The sequence below is a fragment of the Cavia porcellus genome, unplaced genomic scaffold, assembly GCF_034190915.1.
Source record: "Cavia porcellus strain 051 isolate PalLab524CR breed Dunkin Hartley unplaced genomic scaffold, mCavPor4.1 scaffold_6, whole genome shotgun sequence".
NCBI classification, from domain to species: Eukaryota; Metazoa; Chordata; class Mammalia; order Rodentia; family Caviidae; genus Cavia; species Cavia porcellus.
Window position 1 is genome coordinate 3,909,738 of NW_026947489.1, and position 23,679 is coordinate 3,933,416.

General features: G+C 41.6%; 1 long non-coding RNA gene across 1 annotated transcript; it reads left to right on the forward strand.

Moving 5' to 3' along the window:
• Positions 1-8,195: 8,195 nt before the first annotated feature.
• Positions 8,196-21,975, forward strand: LOC134476345 (uncharacterized). Its single transcript, XR_010047891.1, has 3 exons — positions 8,196-8,451; positions 13,213-13,341; positions 19,323-21,975. It is a non-coding gene; the product is annotated as an uncharacterized LOC134476345 (long non-coding RNA).
• The last annotated feature ends 1,704 nt before the right edge of the window (positions 21,976-23,679 follow it).

Below are 23,679 nucleotides of genomic sequence, written 5' to 3' on the forward strand. Positions count from 1 at the left end.
TATGTGAAACCACACATGCACACACACACACACACACGCGCGTGCACGCACACACACACACACACACACCCTACCACCAAGGAAAGCCAGTCTGAGACCTGCCCGATTGTGACTGAGGGTGACTTCTCTTCCTGTCTTAGCCATGGCGCTGAGTCAGTGGACTGGCCCCAGACCTTCCATCAATGAGCAATCGTCCTGCCATCCACCAAAATTACTCCGCCCAAGCTCGTGTGTCCTACCTTTTTCATTTTGTGTCTAAATCAAGATTATGGTAAGGTACACGGGCCTAAGCATCTGACTTGATTTTTCTTTGTTTTTCTCTTACCATATGTGTGAACATCTCGTGTTTCAACAGGGGGCAGCAATCGCTGCTAAGATTTTGGGCTTTCTTTACACAAGAGTTGTGATGGCTTCTTGGGAGGCTCCTAATAGAGCTGGCTTTCTCCTGTGCTCTGTGCTGAGGGAAGATGCGACCAGAAGCCATTGTCTGAAGCTCAGAATCAGATCTCTAAGCTTCCAGAATGGTGAGAAAGGAACTCAGGTCGCTTAGAAGTCGCACAGTCTATTGTATCTTATTATAGCCTCCTGAAGGACATCAGTACTCAGTTCATAGAGTTATAATTTAAACAAATTTAATAGTTGATGCAAAATATTTACAAGTGTGCATAAGACATGATAATCCCTAAATTCATGTCAGCTGGTCTTATTTGTTTACTAAGGAAAGCGACATTTTTCCATAAATGACGTTCCACAGGTCCACTCCTGATTCTGGAGAAAGAAAGAACACCAAGCACCTCACCTATAGAAGGGCATCTATAGGTGAAGGACAGTGGACAACACCATGAGTATAATGTTATTCAAACACACACACACAGAGAGAGAGAGAGAGAGAAAGAGAGAGAGAGAGAGAGAGAGAGAGAGAGAGAGAGAGGCTCACAAATGTAATCACCATGACAACCCATCACATCAACCTGTTGTGCTTAAAGTGATACAGCATGTTCCATGTTTCAGACAGCTCTCTTATGCAACACTGTTAGAGCCAGTGTGACTGGGGCTGGTCTGTGCAAGTTAGAGGGACGTGGTCTGCGTGGCTGGCTCTATCTAATGGCTGCGGGATGCAGGCTCTAACGCCCTCTGCAGTTCTATTTTCTTGTTATCTCCGCACCCCAGTCAGGGCCAGAGATGTTCATCTTGCTCATTTGAGACGCAGTTTCTTTCCTGACACTTCCCTGACATAGATGGAAAATGCTTTCCCTTGTTACTCGGTTCCTGTGAATACCAGCCCAAGATTCATCCAAGCAGCTTCCTCACCACAAACTTCCTTGGCCTCGGCAACCACCAGTGGGCCAGCACCTAACAATGTAATTTTAATTTCTTATTTACGTGTACTAATTGACGGGCTTCAGCAGGATAGTTTACCTTACAGATAGACCGTGCACCGGTCAATATAGCATCCCTTTATCCACCTTCTTCTCTCCATTCCCAGCTTCTTGTAAACTGTGACTACATTTAGGTCAACGTATTTTAACTTCCACGTATGAGAGATAACATGCAGTGCATGTCTTTCTGTGTCTGGTGTATTTCCCTTAAAACAATATTCTCCAGTTCCATCCGTTTTGCTGAAAATAATTTAATTTTTCTTTATGACTGCATTACATTTCATTGTATGTTTGTCTGCTGATGGGCATCTAGACTGATTCCATATCTCAGTGAATTGTCAGTAATTGTCTTAGTAACTTTCTTATACCCAGAACCCACAATTTAGAAGAGGAAAAGTTTATTTTTGCTCACAGTTTGCAGATGTTTTTAGTCCACAGTTGTCTGCCTGCAGGGCAGGACAGCAGGACAGAGATGATATCTTGCTGTGGTTTCAATTGGAATTTTCTTGGTGGCTAATGATATTGAATTTTTAAATATATGTATTGGCTATTTGTATTTGTTCAGAAATGTATGTTTGGACAAGCTCAGGGATACAAATCCTCCGTCCTTTCCGATCACATTTCGGGACTTCAGCATCTTGCTTGGAGTCCCCATGTGTCTTAAGTAAGCCTTCCCCAGGCCCGTATCAGACTGTCATCAACACTGGAAGAGTAATAGCATCACAGCCACCATCACACTGTTATTAGTTTATTATTTTGAGACCACATTGCAACAGTAAGCGTTGATGACACCACTGCTTCCACCACTGTCTGGCTTAGTTTTCTCCCTGCTCCTCTGCCTCCTGGCTGTGCCTGCTCTCTGACCCGTTCTGAGGTTATTGCCGGTTACTCAAGAGGAAAGAATGGAAATATTGATATATAAGCTACAATACACTTTCTAGATGAAAAACTGATTTTAGGCTTTCGGGGCAACAAACATTGTCTTAGGGACCCTCTAGCCGGAGAGCCAGAGGGGTTCTTTATGAAGATGGGGTAAGGGTGTGGACATGGAAGCACTTCACTGGCCGCTCACCATCCTGTAAATGACAGGAAAAATACATCGCTTTTAACTCTTCCTTCCTAAACACTCATCCTATTGTGTTTACTCTATGGAGTTAGCCAATTGTAGAACAGGGATCTAAAAACATTACACACTGTAATCCAAACATCAAACTTCCATCAGATCCAGCCAAATCAGCGTCACCTCCAGAGAACTGCCTCTCAGGAGACTTGGGACAGAAGTCCATGCAGGGCTAAGGGTTTCTGTTGACCTATGGACCACTCAGATTGCTAAAATTCCACTTACAAAAAAATGTCTAAGGTAAACTCTGTAAGGAAGGCTGCATATCCTAAAGAATTAAAAGTATTTTAAAGAGAATCAGAAGTTGAGATTATCCTGCAAGCAGCCCAGAAGCACAGAATTAAGGCTTTTCAAGGATAGAAACTTCATTTACAGCAACCTGGGAGAGTTGTGGTTGAACTTCTCTTAAGAATTACTTCTGAAGCAAATATTTCTTTTTCTCACTTACCTTTTGATTTATATTCCTTACCTTGGACTTTCTGACCCACATCCATGTCAGGGACCTTGAAATTTCTCTCAGAGCTATAGATGTGGGTCTTGAAAAGCTCCATTTACAAAACAAAACAAAACAAAAATTCCCAGAAATTATTTCAAGTGTAACATGGCTTCGAGCACTATTCTGCTGTTCCCTGAGGTGAGCAGAGGAGACAGGATACATGTTGAAAAAGAGCTGTAGCTTGGGGACGCTGGTTTCGGTTTTTATCTTTCCCCTTGTTAAAACAGGAGTAAATTGTGTATAGACGGTAAGAAGTCTTCCAGGGTGCGGTTCATAATAACAGCTCAGGAAGCTGGAAGAGAATGAGATGGAAGGGTATGTTCACTGCTACAAAGAAACCCAGAATGCAGAGCTGTTTTGTGGGTCTGGAGGTGGAACCCGGGACCCCACACATGTTAAGTAAGTACTCTGATGGTGAAATACATCCCCTGTGCCAGAATTCTTGACAAAAGGCTTTTTGAAGTTTAATGACCAGATACTTTGTATCTATGAACAATTAATTAGCGGGAACCCCAGAACGAACCTCCAAACCCCAGTAAACCAATGCCATTCAAATCCCTTTTTCATCTTTCATCTGTATAAAGGGATTACAGTTTTTTGCTAAGTTCCAACAGTGAGGCTTTATGCTGTGGGGAGAACAGACAATGAAGGAAACCACATATTACGTGAAATTCAGAGCCACACTGAGACACCACTACAGACAGTGTCGCTGAACACAACAGCCGCAGAGCTTTCACTCAAAGGAAACAGAGTTCTGTTATTTCAAATTCCTACCTTTGAAAGCATTCACTGCTGCAGATGTGGAAATTACATTTGTCCCAGTTATGAGACACATAACTGTCCAGCAAAGATACACTGCCAGCAGCCATTCCTCACACCCAGGATTACGGTTGTGTTTACCTGGAACTGTAGGCACCACGTCATTATGTCAATTGTGACGGTGGTTCCACATGCTTAGGAAATTCTTGTGAAAATATGCTTTTCTCACTAAAACAAGAAACAAAAAAACTATGTATGAATGGATGCAACTGTCATAGTAAACACTTTCACTGGGCCACTATCTTGGGTTGTCCTAAGAAGTGTCTCACTCAGATCTGTCTGTTTGTACTCGTGAACTTCTAAATGGTTTACTGTCAGCTAAGTACAGCACGGGAGCTCAAAACAGCTCCACTCCTGAACCATCAGGGCTGATTCCACGAAGTTCCCAATACTATATGCTGGAGAGAGCCCTGTGGACCCAGAAACTCTTTTGTTGTGTGAGATAGTGAAAAGCTATGTCAAGCAACCCCTTTATCCCTGGTCAGCTTGCCCTCCCCTCATTACCTGAGCAAGAATTTGGGGACTTAACACCTTTAGATGTGTCTTGAATTGCTAATTCTTTACATTTCTTGCTGATATGTTTGTTTTCTCAGTTGTATAATATGAGCTCCTTGGAGGAATGAGTCAAGATTTAAAATTCCTTTATAGCTCCTGTTATACTGAAAGTGATGCCTTTGGTGCCTTTGGTGATGCTCTGTTAGTATTTCTCAAATCTCTGAAGGGATGGCTGAAACATAAGTGCAATTCGAGAGTACACATCTACACATAAACCCTGGTGTGGTCCAACATGGCACCATTACAGTGCATATAGCACAGTGACTGGTGGGCTCTGTCTCCTGGCGTAGTTCACACCCATTTTTGGGGTTAAATTATGATGGTCTTTGGGTGAGCAACATGCTGCTATCAAAAAAGAATTTGCAGTCCTTATTTTAAACCATTAATTGCGATTGACCATCAACTTCCTTTTACTCTCTGAGGTTCTTGATGAATTCTCTGACTTGCTTCCTATTCCATAGTGTATATATCTAATGGGATTCCTCAGAAAACAGAAAGACTGCTTTTGCTCCTCGGTTGTGTTAAGGTTCCTGAGAAATCAAATTTAAAGGACATTTGCTTAAAGGCATATGCTTTATATTTGAAGGCAGCCTCTTCTCTGACCTTTAAAGGAGGGAGACGGTTAGCCTGGTGCTGGAGCAAATCTCCCTGCTCCTACTCCTGGGTCATGTCCCTCTACAGAGACATAGATGTCTCACCAGGAGCAAAATTATACCCTGAGCCCCACAGGCTCAAAGACACTGTGGTCCCCTTGTCTGCTCTTTATTTCTCCTTCTAACCAGGTCTGGAATGGGTGGTTTGGAAGGAGAGAACTCAGGGTCTCTCTGACTGCTCCCCAGGGCAGAGGTATCTGTCTCTCCCCCAGTTTCTCTGTACCCAATATGCCTGTCTGGATTCTACCTTCATTTTGAGTCCTATCATCCACTTTGATCTTTTGTCCAGTGTATGGAGAAAATTTGAGTTTATGAAATACTATACAACCTCTACATAAACCACACTTGGAAAAGGAAATCCTTCTGTATCTTTGGGATTAGCGAATTGCACTACAGCACTTTTAAGTCCTTTAAAAGTGGCAAATGTGTGTTTTGGGTTTCTATGAGTGAATCAGTTTGTCTCATATGTCAAGGATTCTACACCCAACACAAGTCTCAACATAATTCATTATATTTCCCTAAAACATAATCATTCGTAAATAACACTTCCTAAATGATTCTTCTTTCTTCAAAGACGCTGAATACCATCCATTCTCTCAGGAGGGCACTATTTTAGTCTAAACTGTCCACTTACTCATGGGACAGGGAACTTCTTTCCAAAGAGAACTGAGAATCTGATGAAAGGTATATTGGTCCAGGCAGAGATGGGTCAGGTCTGTGTCTGTCCAGCTGCATGCTTGGCTCCCACCTACGTTTTCTGAGTCTTCCTTCACCCTGCAGTCAGGAGTCTTCTGACCATCCTCTCTCAGAGTTTCTCGAGGAGTAACAAAAAAAAAAGCAAAGAAAATCTTTTTGTTTTATTTTTTGATCGATATTTTTGCTTGTTTGTGAGACAGGGTCTTGCTATGGAATGCAGGCTGGCCTTGAACTCATGACTGCTCTCCTGGCTCAGCCTCCTGAGTGCTGGAATTGCAAGCATATGGCACCACACTTGGACCAAAAAACCTTTATTATTAAAATACCCTAAAACAGTTTTGCCCGAGTACTGAAATAATGATTCTGTATGTTCCAGCTAAAAGGAAAGAATTAAAAATTATCTTTCTAACAAATTATGGTGTTTTAGTATGTGTTGGCAGGATATAATGGTTACATTCATTGGACAGAATTGGTGCATGAACATTGCACATTTCCCTTCCCCTTCCTCCTGCCTCTGTCTCTAACGGATTATTGACTGACATTAGTCACAATGCTAGTGCTTATGTTCAATTCTGAAACCCTTAAACTCTGCACACCCAATGCTGATTTTAAATTTGGCATCAAATGTCATGAGTCAAGCAAATGTAATTCAATGGAAATCTATTTGTAGGGCTAATTTATTCCAGTGTAGTCACTGATCCATTATACTGCAGAAATATCTGTGTATTAGTAGTGTGCTACTCTCTTGTCCATTACCACGGTGCAAAGTACATGATTGAGTGCACCATATTACTTAAATCAGACATGTACTAATTTCAAACTATATCTGACCCTAAATCTTGTATAAAGTATTGTAAACTTACCACTACACTAATAATTTACATTACAAGATATTTAGTCACCTGCAAGATCACATTCAACTGTTACCTACATGTAACCAAAATAATTAACATTGTGAATAAGTCCATAAAAATATAAACATGGTTGTGAGCAGTTTTCAGACATGAATACTGCCCAACTGTTGAGTAGAAATAGCTTTAATATCCAGTATGGGAAATTCTCTTTGTCCTAAAGAAATTCAAAGTATTTGAGAATATCCTCCACGCATTGCCTTGTTCTGAATACTGTTGAAAAAATAAGGTCATTAATTACACAGGCACCAAAAAAAAAAACCTTGTCCTGAAATTTTCTAATTAAATCAAAATGGCAATTCATCCTCATAATTTCATTGTTACTGCCTCAGTTTCCTGCCATTGCTAAACACGCTAATAACACTCATTAAAGTTTCATATACCTTTGTAAATGTGACTCCTGTAACTATTAAACTTATCCTTCACTCTGTTTCCTGAAGCTTTTGTTATAGTTATATAAAAGCTTCAAAAACTTCTTTAGAAGTTTAAATTAGAAATTTATCTTGAACTTGAAGCTTATCGCACCTCTGTGTTTATCTGAAATTCTTTGATCTAACATCAGACTGAATTTGTAAAGAGAAGCAACAGATTTTTCTTTACAAATATTACTTCTAGAGGGATCAAAGTTCAGTGAGAAGGAAGTTTCCCAAGAGATTTAGAAAGGATTTCTTCTAGGCTGGTTTGGATAACTTTGGGAAATCAAAAGGAAGGAAAGCATGTTTTCTGAGCCAGTCGGAAAGTGCTGTGGAGAACGCATTCAAAACTGAAGCCAAAGTTCTGGGAAGCAAAATTTAATGCTTTAAAAACAAAATGCAAAACACAAATATGTATCTTTATTAGAAACGCTTGTTTTTCTCAATGGGACATGTTTATTCATTTCAATCTGCGTGATGACTATGTGAAGTTGGAAATAGAGACAAACAACAGTAAACACAAGTGAGACACATTCCACCACCAACCAGAGAAGGCGCTGTCCAGCCCAGTGGACGGGACCATGCCTCCCTCTCTTATAGAGACATACACAGGTCATTAACAAGGCGAGCTTTTGCTGGATATATTTTAAAGTGAAAAGTGAAATATTTATGCAAAAAGTCCCCTGTGCAATGCCCAAATCCTTCAGTTGTCCAGTGAGTATCTTCCATAGTGATTTTAGCCAAATCAGGACCCAAATCTACAACCATGCATCGAATCTGTTGGTGATGTCCTTTTACTGTTTTTCACTTGGCACACTTTACTTCCTGGCCCTTCCCTTACTGAATCACGGTATATGCATTGTGTCAACTTAGAAGTCTAGAAGCTTAACTAAGGGATTCAAGAGCTCTACATCTTGAGGTGTAGAGGACAAACCGATACTGTTGGAGGATATTGTTCATTGTGTCAATCTGAGAAGGTTAGAAGTTTGACTAAGTGACTCAGCAGGGGCCAGGATCCCTAGTTTGCAACATCCTCAGCCTCTGCAAGAGGAGGGCAGGCAGTGTGAGCCCTGCACCCACCCTGGGGAGCAGCCTGCACACAATAAAAGGCAAGTGAGGAGGGCCTGGTTGCTGGTTCTTGGGAGGAGCCCAGTCTTGCCTTCAGCTTGGACGTCATCTCCCGGCTTCTGGCACAGACTATCTGGCTTCTGCCTGGGACTCTTCAGCCTTTGTTGTAGACTCTTCATCCTTCTGTTGTAGATTCTTCTTCAGTGTTCTGTCATAGACCCATCGGCCTCCTAACACAGACCTGCACGGGACTCCACAGTAAGCTCAGGGCTGGACCCTTCAGCCTCCAGAGTGCGGACACCCACTGCACGGTCCCTCATCCGACTCGGTGGCTGACAACTGTAAGCCGATTTTGTAATTTCTCTTACAGTTGTATGTCTTGTGTTATATCTGTTTCTCTAGTAAACCCTGACACTGATACAACCTGTGACACCAACCTAGTGAAAACCAATTCAGGGGCTAATTGTTGTGAGGAAACCTTTCATCCTCTTGGCTTTGTGTGGTTTCTTCTCTGCAGTCTATCTTAGTTGAATCCTCCAGCTTTTTAGTTTCCAAAACAGGTAGATATATCTAAAATCTTGATAGCTCTTCCTCTGTGGTTGCACCACATAATGGGGTAGGACATCTGGTTCACCAACAGCTGGGGACACCAACTGAACTGGGATCATGACAGTTTAGCCTTCTCTGAGCGGTTAGATTTCCTTCACTCCTTGCAACTAGCCCATGTCAGGTTACCTTAGTCTTATACACACACCCGATTCCACATGAATAATATAAACATGATCTCAATACTCCTTAATAAACCTGTCCCCAGTTGGTATCATGATAATGATTTTTCTAATTATGTTTTCTTTCATCCCTAGTACTGTTACCTACTTTCCCATCTCACAAAAACTCTGTCATCTGGCAATATTTTGCTACCTTTCCTAGAGTTTTAACTGGAAAAGCAAGATAAAGGGTTGAGAGAAATAGCATAACTCTTAATTATTTTGTTCTGGCATTCTCTTTCCTCGGTGCAATGAACTCTTCTATTTCATTGACTAAGTGTGTTCCTATCACTTAATGAGACTTTTGGGTCCTGCTGATGTGTCCCTGTCAGTTTGTAAATGCTCTGTTAACTTATGACACTTTGTACCTTCTGATGCTCCCTTTACCCACATTTATCCAAGGGGTCAGGGATTTACTCACAAATAATTGAAGAAAGCCATGCACAGTGTCATGGCTACTTGGAAGGCTGAGCAGGAGGATCATAAGGTTAAAAGTATCCTGGGCAACTTAGCCAGATCCTGTCTCATAATGTAAAATTATAAAAATGAGCTGTGGATATAGCTCAGGGGTAGAGAGCTTGCATAGAATGCAAGTATCTATTAATCAATGAATAAATTAATAAACAGATAGCTAAAGTTTAAAGTTTGACACCTGAACACTTTGGTTAAGTGACATTTTAGTGCTAAATAGGGAGTTAAAAGTTATTTCTATCAATTTCTATTGTTTGAAGATATCTGAGTTATCAAAAATCAAACTACCATTAGACATGTAAAGTACATCATTTAGAATAATCACTTTATATTTGTACATGGTTAACTCAGAACAAAAAATTATCTGCCATTACACCAAGAACTATGAAAATTTGCTTAAGTAAATTTTACATATGCAGCCAGGTCTGATTCAAACTCCTTTTTCCACTTCCTTTTGCTGGAAAACTGGGTTTAGACTCCCACAACCAAGTATTTAAGCCCATCTGTCACAAAGACATCCTATAATATTCGAACTGATTCAGGGGGAGGCAGTGGGGCAGTGGTGCAGCCAGCTGGACCTGGGGCACAGAAGAGGCACTCTGCAGGAAAGCATCGTCCATCAGGGGAGAATAGCTCAGCTGATTTTCCATTCCATGAGGTCCCCAGTTCAGACAGCTGACTTCATGCAATGTGTGAGACACAGTTATTCCAAAAATTCTGTCTCAAAACCTGTTCTTCCAGAGTGAAAGGGCATCAGGTCTTCTGCAGTTATCCCCTGACTTGTGCAACACCAGTGCCACCTGCCAGGAGCTTTACGTCCACTGTTTTTTGTCTGTATTCCTTGCCTGCTATGCCTGGATCTCAGGCTGAATCAGGATCTTACATGGATGGCCACAGTCTTTACCTTCTTACTACCTAGATCATATTCAGATCCTAAGTCTCTAAATACCTGACATAACACAATCCACTTTCACTGGATGTCTTGTTTTTGTTTTTGTTATTTTAGGATCCTGAGTTCTGCTCTGACCATTGGCTCCAGTTAGTCACAATCAAATACACATTTCTAATACCCAAACCCATGATTTGGAAGTCTAGATGACCTTCATGCATGAAACATCCCATGTGTATCTCAGGAGGACCTGACTGTTTGTTATGTTTATCCCTGAAACAGCGACAGCTTCTGCTGCATGTATCTGTTCTGCTGTGTCACACATGGCTATCACACACTAAACAGTAACGGGGCTTCATGGTTGGAGTTTTTCTCTGCTTCGCTTTATTAAGAAGTGGTGGGCTAGGTTGTCTCTGCTCAAAGTTAAATGGGTTACATGGGCATTAACATTTAGCCTGTTAACATTATAATTCAACTATTTTGATCCTGAATACAACGTTGCTGTGTTCATTGTTGTTTTTCTTAAATACCTTTGCCCAGCTCTAAATAACCTGACTCTGCTCTTCTGGAGTTTGACCCAGATGATCATATATTTCAGAGTTTCCATGGTCACCATAATGTGCCGCCAATTAAGAACCCAGTATAAAACTAAGCATAGATGAGTCAAAGCATCACAGCACAGAGTTACTAAATATCTACTGTTGGTCCTCTGGGACTGGAAGAAAGTTATTTTTGAGAAGGTTGAGAGTTACAGGTAGGATTTTAAAATTTATCTTAAAAACAAAAAAAGCCCATAGAAATGATACAGCATTTTAAAAAATAGTAGGAGATTAACACTAGTTAATATATTGCATATCTTCTCCTAGAAATAGTTCTTCAGGTTACAAGATTTAGGCATGATCATTTGTTTCATGGATAAGATTTGTGAACAATTTCACTCTTAGAAAACTGAAGAGGGTTATGTAGCCAGTACAGAACAGCAAGCAAGCAAAAATCCACTCACAAAGGAATAAGAAGCATGGCCTAGAAACAGAGGGTCAGCTCATATAGCAGGAAGCCTCCCAACCAGGCAGACATGCGTCAGGCATCACATTCTTTTACTGGTCTACCAGGCTGCCTCAGACCATTGTGACATCCATGCGGAGATACAGTTGCCATGGACTGTACCTACAAATGTCCTTGTTCATTTGGTTTAAAAAAATACACAAACCATTAAGCATTCTCTCAATTAAAAAAGAGAACGATATCAGAGAAGACCTGGATTAGGATATTGACAAACATACAAGAATCACAGCAATAGATATAAATGAACCATTGAAAGATGAGAAAGAGAAGCCAAGCCTGTATGTAAAATTGCCCCTAACTGGACACTGTCCCCAAATGAGGTGGCACATTGTGTTCCAGCCACCTGAATAATGCAACTTTGTAATGAAATTTCTCCCACGTGGTTGTACCTGTGCCTATATACAAACAAAAACTACACCCTGGACTCGCCCACACCTCCTTAACCCACTGTCTCCAGAGCTGACACAGCCACCTCTTCCTGCTGGCTGGAGAAGAATGGAAAGCATTTTTCTAACCATTTAGTCAGAACAAAGAGAACAATAACAGAAATTATTATGATCACTGTCTACTTCTGTGATTAACAGGTGAGAGAATCCTGGTAATTTCTTCCCAAACAGGAATGCTTTAAGATGGTTATAAACCATTCCTCTTCTTTCTCTTTGCAACATCGTTTTATGATAATCAATGTAATCCTTAAAAGTCTTTCTCTAAACGAGGAAGAGGTGATGCTCGCTGAGCTCTGGGAGGCTTTAAAAAGCTGCGTACATGGACTAGGAAGCCCCACGGGCTCTGCCTCACTCTTGATCATGGAAGGTGACTCCAGGAGGTAAAGAGTGCAATGCTGTCCAGCCACTTGATCAATTCATAAAGAATGAAATGACAGGATGCAGCACCCACATTTCCTCCTTCTCCTCAAACTCACTTGCTTTATTGTCCCTGGGACAAAATACCCAACAGTCACAGTTTAGGGAGGAGAGGTTTTGCTTGGCTGCATGGCTGCCTCTCTAAGGCAGAGACTGTACTGTAGAAGTATCTGGGTCTGGACAGAAGAAAGCTGCTTCTGTCATGGTGGTCAGGAAGCAGAGAGAGGAGAGAGGAGCCAGAGGAGGAGATAAATCATTCCGGGTCACACCCAGTGACCCACCTCTGCCACCCACACTCCATCTCCTAACAGCAAGTCAGCTGCATCACCCCATGATTCACTCACCTTTCGAAAGCCCTATGAGTGCGTGAGGCCTTTGGGACATTCTTGATCTAAACCATAACACATTAAAAGGAACACAAAAACTTAGGAAAGACCCTTGGTTCCAAAATGTTTAGAGTTAATGCAAATTACAGATTCAAAGATTGATAAAGCATGTATAATGGAAAGAGGAAAAATGAGCATCTAAAATGGATGTATTTGTTTCTCAGAAAAGAACATAATAAATCCACTCAGGGAAAGTTAAATATTTTTTTCACATACACTGAGACTATTAATAAATTTAGCTGATGATAATGGAAATCAATACAGTGCTGAACTTTTCCATTATTATTTTCTTGCTCACATGACTGGCATTTTATAATAAAACTTCAATTATTCATGGAAAGTTGAGATGGATAAGGCATAAGTTGAAACTAGACTTTCTCCTGCAATACAATACATGAGCAGTTTACCAAATTGCCAAGTAACACCTCAAGGCCCATTTTTAATCCATGAAGGAGCCAGTGTGGCCATCCAGATGATGGCCAGGAGTAAGGTTCACCTTGTGTTAGCCTTGTCTCATCACAATAAATTTCAAATGTTACCCGAAATAGCTGTCCTCTTTGTTGTAAGTGACCTACATGCTATAATTCAAACATTTGTACATCCAAATGTCTTGAAGGAGGGCTCTCTGCTTGCCTGAAAAGATTTCTCTCTCTCTGTGCAGGGAAGATGCCTGGAGGACAGAGAAGCCAGTCGGAACATGGTGAGATCACAAGCAAAGAGCACAACTCACACAGCAATCTGCAATTCTCCTGCCCCAGGAGACACATCAACAGTGCAGTCAGTATGTGAGGTAATTGGCATTAATGGGATTCTTCATTTTGAGTTCAACCAAAGAGACTCCTTGTTAACTCTTCACAGTGTAGGAATTGCCTCCTGTCCTCTCCATGCTCTTGTGTATACTAAATATATTTTATATCTGCCTCAGCTACCCATTCAGCAATGCTGGATCACAAGTGAACAACATAAATCATAAGAACTTTAAAGTGAGATGTTTCTGGGTCAAAGTCTGTCTGAATCCCCTTATTATAGTATAAATCTAGACAAGTCTAACTTTTTAGAGCTTAAGTTTCCATGTATGCAGTAGGGTTTGATAATCCCTGTGTCACCAAGCCATGGTGACATGAAATAATATTGTGAGCTCTGCTGGCAGCACTGGCAGTCTGTGGAGAACCGAGAAGATGCCAGGAATTAGAGAGACATGGATGGAAAAGCAGTTCTTTATTGGCAATGTTTTAATTACATTTTCAATTTTATTAACTGATATTGAGTTACAGAATTTTTACATTTAGAAAAACAATTCTTATAGCATAGCCCAGATGCCCAGTGATCCCTGTGTACAGAAAACTTCGAGCTACAGAGGAGGAACATTCCCTCGTGGCTCTATACGTGTCACTTTCAAATATTTGCTCTGCTTCCATCTCAACTTTGAAAGATCCTCTATTGGAACGCGTGCATGATTTCCTTGGAAACCCAATTCTTCTGGTTTCTTGTTTTAATGAAGATGACACTTACTTATATCTCTGTGTATGGAAGTCTCTGTGAAGGATATAGTAAACCTCCTGGCAAGACACTTACACAGTAATCAATAGGATGAAATACATAGCAAAAAATTCAATTGAAAGTTAAAATTATATGGAATCAATAGTAAATGAATTTCAAAGCTATATAGAAGTAAGTAAGTTTCTGATATTTCACATTAAGCTAGATTCTTAGGAGTTGGGACATGATTTGGCTAGTTATCAGAACATTGCATCATGCGAGTGGTGCATTAGTCAGGCAGGGTCAAGAACTCAAAAACAAATGGCTTTTAAAAACGAGGTCGTTGCTAGCATCATGATGCTTTGTGGGAATTCAAACCAACAGAGGTCTCGTGCTACCTCAAGTCAGACTGCAGATTGCAGCAAAATGGGGAGAAAGAATGTGAGCTATTGGTCACCAGTCCTTAAGGCCATCTCCCCAGAAGTGGAAAACTTCTTCAACCCATATTTTATTAGTCAAAGCCGGGCAGGAGGCCACCCCTAACCGAAGGATAAAGATGTATGGGAAGAAGGGAGAATCAGGCATGAATGTCACCTATGAATAAACCCTGCTGTTCTGTTTACTCTCATTCCCTCCTACAGCCAGTCTACACTCGTTCCTTCGCTAAAAATTCCATTTGGCTCATCAGGGGTGTATGGTGATGTCCGCATCAGGGATGTGTGCACTTCATTTTGATCCCCAAATCCAGGAACTGAAAGCACAAACAAAACAAACAAACAAACATAAAGAACAGTTGTCTAGCACCACTGACCAATTCTGAGAGGACAGGTCCCGCAGGCACATGCTGTCCTTGGGAAGACAAGAATACGACACGTCTACCCACCAGCCCAAGAGGCCTGAAATGAACACACAGGGCAGACAGGGGGCTGCGCTCGGAGCTGAGAGGTGAGTGTGGCCTCAGGAGGCCTTCTTTGTCCCACTCTAAGAAGTCTCCTCCTGTGTTCACGCTTTCCACCTTTAGCTCAGAGCGTCTTCTCTTCCATTTTCTCCTTCAACCACAGCTTAAGACACATTGAGAACAACGTTCCCTCAGGAGGGAGGGGAGGAAGAAATGCACATGAGTTTCTGTGTGAATCCTGCCTAGATGGTTATGCGCCCCCAGAAAGGAGCCTCCTGGTTGATCTGTCAAAACCATAACCAGTTTTTTGGGGGCTGGGGATTTAGCTCAGCGGCATCCTGGTACTGATAAAAAGAAAAAGACAAAAAAAAAAAAAAAACCTATAACCAGTTTTCATTGACTTGATTCCAGTAAACTTGGCCACTCCCACATTGCTTCTGGAATGGTCTGTTAGAACCCCATACAGACAGTCCCAACTCACAATGGTTCAATATATATATATATATATATATATATATATATATATATATATATATATTTTACTTTATGGTGATGGTAAAGCACCCATGCAATTATTCTGTGTTTTTAAATTTTTCAGTGAAGTATTCCATAAATCCTGCAAGCTATTAAATACTTTATTACAAAATAGGGTTGGATGATTTTGCTCAAATGAGCTAAATATAAGTATTCTGCACACACTGGCTAAGCTAAACTAGAGTGTCGGGTAGATCAGTTATATTACATGCATTTTCCATTCATGATATTTACAGCCTGAAGTGGGTGATTAGTCAGGACATAACACCAATGTAAACTGAGGAACATCTCTGGTTTTGTGCTTTTCAGGGCAATGTCACTCAATATAGAGACAATTATGTTGGGAGTAATACAGTGATTGTGTCCTTCCTCCACCCTGATTTTAATCCAATTTAAAAGATACATTGCCAATTTCTACTTCTCCTTTTCCTGAAGCATTTTAAGTGGCCGAAAGGTTTTACTATTATTTCAGTGGAAAGCTTTCTCAATATTTTATTACCATGTCAACAATATGATTGTCCACTTTGCCAGGCCCTGAGATTTTAGGTACCCTGTATTTCTTTTTATTTCTGCTTGCGCACTTGTCAATTCTTCCCTAAGACCACCTTATCTTGTAACACCTTATCAAGTTAGCTTACATCAATAAGGTTAAGCCTATTGACTTCTCGAGCTCTAAATCCATTAGGTGCCTTGGTCTGTTGTGTGCAACTTGTTCCTCAGGGCAGGGGAGGATCTGAACAAATGTTTCTCCACTGAATGAGACCCCTCCTTAGAACTTCTTTCATCAGAATGCTCCCTTCCTGCCACTGTCCGCTGTCATGGTAGTGCCACATACTTTATGTTTCTGTCATAACTATATCCCTCTTCTGTGTGGCAACTCCCATATGTGTCAGGATAGATCATGCTGCCATCATAACCAATATCCAAATTTTAGCAGTGAGCATTAATGGTTTATATCTCAATTATATTTCTGTCCAAGAGAGGTCATGGTGGGAGAGATGAGAGGAAGCACTGTACTCATCAGACACGTAGGCTGGCACAGGTGGCACTTCCTGTAGCTCAGTGTAATGCCACACAGTGAGGCTGCATGACCTGCCATGGAGGTGAAGAGGGAGGACACTTGTGCCAGGTGTGAGCATGCTTCCCCCCGAAGTTCCTCATGTGTCTCGGACTCAAGCAAGTCAAGAAAGTCTTAGGCTAGCAGAAGGAAGGTCTTAGAATGTATTGATAATACGTCCCACATAAAGGAAGGGAGAAGGGTATTCAAAGCATGATCTAAGAGATAAAGGGAAGTGTAGGGATCCGTTTGAAGTTGGAGATTGATCACATGTGTGAGGCTACAGTAAGTTCAGCCCTGAAAAAACAGAGAGCCCAAAACAAGCCACGTAAACAGGCTGTTCCAGCTCCAAGAAGGAAAGGGGCCCAGGCTAGCCAGGCAAACAAGTTGCTAGGCAGCGGGGTTGAAATTGATGTTCTTCAGAGTGTATGGAGGATATAGGTAAACGTGCTGCGGTGGTTGAGCAGTTCCTTCTCTCCCATCAGGAGAGTAAGGGCTCCGCCTGACCCCCACCTTATGACTTCTTTATCTTCTCATCCTCTCACTGACCTTCTCCAGGGAACATCTAGAGATACAACCAGTCGCTACATGGAAGATCTTGATTCTTAATTGTCTCACCCACTTTAAGTTTGAAACAAGGAGTTCATAGACTTATTTCTGAAGCACAGACCCAAACTGTCACATTTCTCAGACAAGCTCCTACTCCTATCATTGGCTCCCACGATGTGTCCTGTTGCTTCTGGAACTCAAAATATGCAACAGGGCAGGAAAGAAAACTCAGCTCTTGACACTGTGAAGGACTGGGTTTGGGAGAGGCTTAGATAATCATTAGTTGAACATGTTTTGGGAGCTAGTTCCCCTGAGCACAACAGAACTGTATCAATCTGAGCATTTTATTCTGTTTTTGTGTTTACTTTTTTTGCGTTTAGAAAGGATGCAGAGAAAGGTAAGATGCGTATCATTTTTCCTTGATTAAGAATACCTACCTCTATTACTGTGCTTTCATCTGTTCCTAGATAATAATCAAAACATCATTTTTGAAGAGATATGTTCTGCCTATTTGAAATGGACTGTTCTGTACCTTTGTCCACTTTATAATGTCCATCAAGAAACAACTCAATCCTGGGAACCCAGAACCACAGTTCTTGTTAATTTTTATCCAAGTGTTGCTCCTTTCGGTGATATAATCTAAGCAGATATCTTGATTGGAGGCTGCTGCTTTTGAAGTATTTGATGATAGCTTTACACTTTTGTCACAGAGTCAGTTTCTCATTCTTAAGGCTGTATTATTTTTTCAAAGTTAGGATATTAACCATACTGAAAAAATTTGTGCTTATAACCCCTTATAAGTAAGTTATGAAAGCCCAAGTCTTTATAAAACCAAACCACATGCCTGTGGACTACTCTGTCCTGTAGAAAGCTTTTCTTGTTGCTATCCTTCTGAAGATGAAAGAATTGCATTCTTGAGACAGTTTTCAAGCAAATAGGCAGCTGCCTCTCTTCACCCTCGTAGCTAGTTACGTGTCACTGACATGAGAAGGAATCACTTGCCAAGGCCAGAGACCCTGCCCAGGAGAGCAGCAGCCACCTCTGCAAAGGAAGATGAGCTTCAGAAGTGGTCAGTCTGGGCAAGCAAGCAAGGACATCCTTAGTGAAGTTTTATATAAGATGAAAGGTCAGATAGCTTTGTCAAATCTCCATGTGCACAGAGAAAAGGGGATGTGAGGTTGGGGTTTCTGTGGGTGGGGACATGCTAATCTAGTCAATCAATCATTTAATCAACAATCATCTCCTAAGGAATTTGGGATCTAGACAGTGTCCCAAGCACAGAAAAAGATAACACAGGGCTTTTGTAACAGCAAAATTACATTCTTAGGGGGAGGCGAGTTAACAAAGACATGAACCAAAGCCATGAGTAAACGCTGGGGTGGTGCAAAGGATGAAAGCTTACTCAGAGTTAATGTCCACTTCAGACTCCCAGACGGCCTTGAGGGGCTGCCCTTAACTGAGACCCTTAGCTTGAGAAATCCTCCTAAAGTCGTCCCCAGACTGAAGCCTCTGTGGCCTTTGATTGATGGGATCAGGAACAAGGATAAAAGCAAACAGACGGACATCTGGGCAGGAACTCAGAGCAGACAGAGGAAGACCAGGAATGATCAGGGTGTTCTGTTCAGTGACTGAGCTCAGGACTAATTTAAATTAAAGACAGGGGGCTGGGGATTTAGCTCAGCGGCATAAGCGCCTGCCTTGCAAGCAGGCAGTCGTGAGTTCGATCCCTGGTACCGATAAAAACAAAAAGAGACAAAAAAAAAAAAAAAAAAAAAATTAAAGACAAAGGCCAGAGCATTCACTTCTGAAGGCAGTGCAGTTTGCCGGTGTAGGGACTTGTAGCTCATAGGCTATCTTTTCGTCTGTAACCATGCACTCTGGGAAGTTTCTGGTATGTGGCACCCCAAGTCCCTTACCTCTACATTACCATCTTATAGATACCTCTTCCTGATTCCCCCAGAGGCATTCAGAAAGGATGGAGTTTAGTAACTGTGAGCAGACGCTCTACACAATCTCCCTCTTACCCCAGGTGCTTTACACACGTAAAGAGCTGAGCACGCACCAGGCAGACCCTCTGCACTTATTGTCACCTCCTTCTGGAATGCGTTCCCTCCTGAACCCAGAAGGGGAAAGCGCGTCCTCACCACAGTAAGATCTCCTCCAAAGCGCCATCCTGCATTTAGTGCCAGCACCAGTGCGTGCCAATCCGACACCTGCCCCCAGCCCATTGTCCTATCCCTTTTATTGTTCACAGTGCCTATCACCATGTAAAACATTAATGATCCTGCCATAAATTTACTGTTGACTCCTGCCACCAGTGCACAGACTCCCCACATCAAGAATGTGGCCTCCTCTCTGTGATTATCCATGCCCGGTGTCCTGAGTAGGGACCATCTCTGTGACAGGTACGTAGTGAGCAGCTGTGAGTGATAAGATCAATGTTTAAGTCAGAGTGGTCATGACATTTCTTACTTTCCTGGGCAGCTTTCCTTCTCCTCAAAGATCTGTCACCAGGACTTTAAAATGTGTCCCAGTGCCAACGAGGCCACTTTCAACTCTTCAAAGTAAGACTAGAGGGAATAGCAAGATGTTCCTTGCCTGCGTTTGACTTCTAGCAGAAGTGCTTGTGAAGCTTTGTTTGTGAAGTTTGTTTTCCTTAAAAGCCCAAAGTGTATATAGATTGTGACTGCTTATCATGGTTTATGTTTGTGTCCCCCAGACCTCATGAGTTTGCATTGTTCATATGTGATGGTTCATTGTATAGTACTTGGATTGATGGTGTCAGTGCTCTACCCACATAGGGGTGGAGCCAGGATGTGATGTAATGGCAGGAAGAAGGTGTGTTTTTCTCTTTGCTGGTTTGAGTTTGCTGCTGGCGGCCACCATGAACTGCAGCCCAGCCATGCCTGCCTGTCTTGGAGACAACTGAGTGTGGACTGAAACCTCCAAAAACTGTAAGAAATAAACCTTTCCTTTCCCAATTTTGGGCTTCAGGTATTTTGTCTCAGCAACAAGTAAAAAGTGACTAAGACAGAAATTTGGTACCGAGGAAGTGGGGTCGTTTGCTGTGACTATACCTGGCCATGTTTTTCAAGAGGTTTTGGAAATGGCTTGTGGGAGGAGTTTGGAAAGGTTTGGATATGTTGCCTGGATGCATAGGGCTGGAGCAGCTAAGGCTGTTCTGTAGAGGAGATTCTGGTCAGAGCTCAGGAGACCAGAAAGCTGATAGAAAGCCTGATGGCAAAGACCAGGCTTGGGAGGTTTCTGCTGGGAAGGACTGCATTGGTCGTTGGACTGCACATGCTGTGTGTAATGGCTTAGCAGAAAGTTTGTCTGCATTTTGCTCCTGCCCAGAGACTTTGCCTGAGACTGAGACAAAGGGCAATGGACTGATTAATCTTGAAAAAGAAATTAAAAAGCAACCAAATGTTGAGGCTGTGGCATGGCTATTGTTGGTGGCTTTCAGCCAGCTTTATGTTTTGAATCAGGAGCAAAGAGCCCAGCACGATAATGTACAATGCTGTGAGTGTGGCCCGAAGGAAGATTCCAGGAAGGGTGTGGATTGTAAAGACAGAGTTGAGATTTTGATTCCTGAGGAGAAACAGAGAGATAAGAAATATGGCCCCGGGTCATCCCAGGAAGCAAGTCCCTACCCTGTGCAGCCTCACAGCAAAGATGAAAAATTTTGCTCAGAGGAAAAATCTACAGAGTGCCATGCTCCAGAATGGCGACAGAGGCCAAGTGAGGTTCCAGAATGGCGACAGAGGCCAAGTGAGGTTCCAGAATGGCGACAAGAGGCCATGTGAGGTTCCAGAATGGCGACAGAGGCCACATGAGTTTCCAGAAAAGCGGCAACATAGAGAAGCTTTTCATCACAATCAGGTAAACAGAGCCCTGCGATCCAGGCAACTGACCCCTACAGCCAAGAGAGAGAAAAGCCTGGCTACTGCTTCAGCTAGCAGCAAACCTTGGTGGCATGCACAAGGTGCTGATTTTAGGTGCAAGGAAAATGCACAAATTCTGAGGGTAAGATGGCTTCCACCTCGATTGCAAAGGGCCCGGGAGGCCAAGCAGTGTGTCCCCGAGAGGGCAATTTGTGAAGATGTAAGGGTGAAGCCAAAGGTGCAGTGGAGACCCCAGAAGTTTGGAAAAGCCAGGAACGTGGATGATCCAAGGAAAGCTGCAAAAAGTGAGCAGAGAGTATTTAAGAGAAAAGCTGCGGGAGTTGAAATCGCTGGAAATGCCCTGGGGGTGGAATCACCCAAGGCTTTTGGAATTTGCAACCAGATTGCTTCAGATGCTGAGTGTAGAACTCTAGGACTTAATGTTTGCCCTGCTGGATGTTGGAATTGCTTTGTTTCGAATGCTTTCTATTCTCCTGTTTCTAACTTTTGGAATGGTAATGTTTATCTTGTGCCTTTGCATTTCAGAAATGTTTAACCTTGTTTCTTTTGTACAGGGGCTTACAGTTAAGAGTTTGCCATAGACCTTGGAGGAGACTTGGGACTTGGACTTTTCAGCAATGTTGAAGCTGTTAGGACTTTGGCAACTCTTGGAGGTAGACTAAATGTCTTTTGTATAAAGGATGTACATGAGTCCTGGGGGCCAGGGGTGGAATGTCATGGTTTATGTTTGTGTCCCCCAGGCCTCATGAGTTTGCATTGTTCATATGTGATGGTTCATTGTATAGTGTTTGGATTGATGGTGTCAGTGCTCCACCCACATAGGGGTGGAGCCAGGATGTGATGTAATGGCAGGAAGAAGGTGTGTTTTTCTCTTTGCTGGTTTGAGTTTGCTGCTGGCGGCCACCATGAACTGCAGCCCAGCCATGCCTGCCTGTCTTGGAGACAACTGAGTGTGGACCGAAACCTCCAAAAACTGTAAGAAATAAACCTTTCCTTTCCCAACTTTGGGCTTCAGGTATTTTGTCTCAGTGACGAGCATAAAGTGACCAAGACACTGCTCTATCAAACTTGCTGCTTGACAACAGAAACTTATTTTCTCATGGTTCTGAAAGCCTGAAATCCAAAACCAGTACTAACAGGGTAAAATCAAGGTATCTGGAAGGCCAAATCCCTCCAGGGGCTTTGGGGTAAGAGTACCCTAGCCTCTTCTGTTTTCTGACGGTTTCCAAGATTCCTTGACATCTGCTTTGTACAGTCATCAGGGTCAAGGTACTGAAATCTCTTTCTCTTCTCCATCTTCACTTCTCAGACTGTGTGGGTCCTATTCCAAAACTCTCTGCTTCCCACATATGTAATTGCATCCAAAGGCAACCTAAGTAGTCCAGGGTTAGCTCTCCACCTCGAGAATTTTAGTTATGGCATCTGTAAAGAGTATTTTGGAGGAACATCAAAGGATACTAGGCAACATTCACAAGTTTCAAGGGTTAAGATGTGGATGTATTTTAAGAGGAGATTTTTCAATCTACCATTCTAGATTTTGTAATTTCTACTTAAAAGGCCATTTGTAAAACATTCAATCATAATTTCAAAGACAAAATTAAATTAGGAAACAATGATTAACTTTTGGTATTCATATGTAAAGTTGTACAGTTTTCTTCTCTAAACACACTTCTCCAATTATATGTATTTCTTGGAACTACTCTGGGTTTAGTATAGCATCCAATGTGGCAAGATTAATTATAGTGCCTCTCTGAAAGCTACCACTGGTTCAAAAAAAAAGCCAAATGCAATTCTATCATATCACAGTACAAATGAAATTTGTTTTTAGGATGGAAAAATGTCTAGTGTTCTGGGGTATATATATATATATATATATATATATATATATATACATTTTTTCACAATAGATGAACTATCTGTAATTTGAGGTAATACAAACATCTCTCATCTTTTTAAAGAATTGATACATGAAAAGTGAACTGTATTATGCAAGTATAACAAATGAATGGTGGTATAAATATATCTCTAGTCATTATGAATTGTGTGTTTTACTTTTAAAAGAGCACTGTTTTGCATTTATTCATGGATTATGAATGAATGAGAGACATTATTCATTGAGTACATTTATGCTGAGGGAGAGCAGAATTCTTTCCTTAATAACAGATTTCTTTCTGTGGTACAATCACATAAGAAGAAATTGAGAATGTCATGAATCATACTGAAGACTCAAACATAGACCCAAAGAATTTTCAACTGCCCTAGATTTTAAATGAGTTTAGAATATTTTCAAAACCTCTTTAAAATGCAGTTATTTGAAATGCCATCATGTGTTATTTTGGCTAAAAAGGCATTTATATTGAGAGTTGTGAAGAAAAAGAGAAAATGGTGTGATGTACATTTGGTTGAGATTATTCTAATTCCCTTCCACCCTTGAAGTGCTGAAATTCTAATGCTTTCTTTCTCCTGATCTTCTTAAATATCTCACATCCACATTCTCTCCAGTTCTAGGACACGTATGTTTATTTGTATATTTGAATGAGATGAGAGTGTAGCTCTGACATACAGCACTTAAATAGCATGTTTCAAGGTCCTGGATTCAATTCCCAGCACCAGAAAATAAAAAACAAAAACAAAAATACATTGTCTGTGTGTTTTATCATTCCCAAAGTTGTACCTGCTCTAAAGAAAGTAATAAATTGTCGTGCC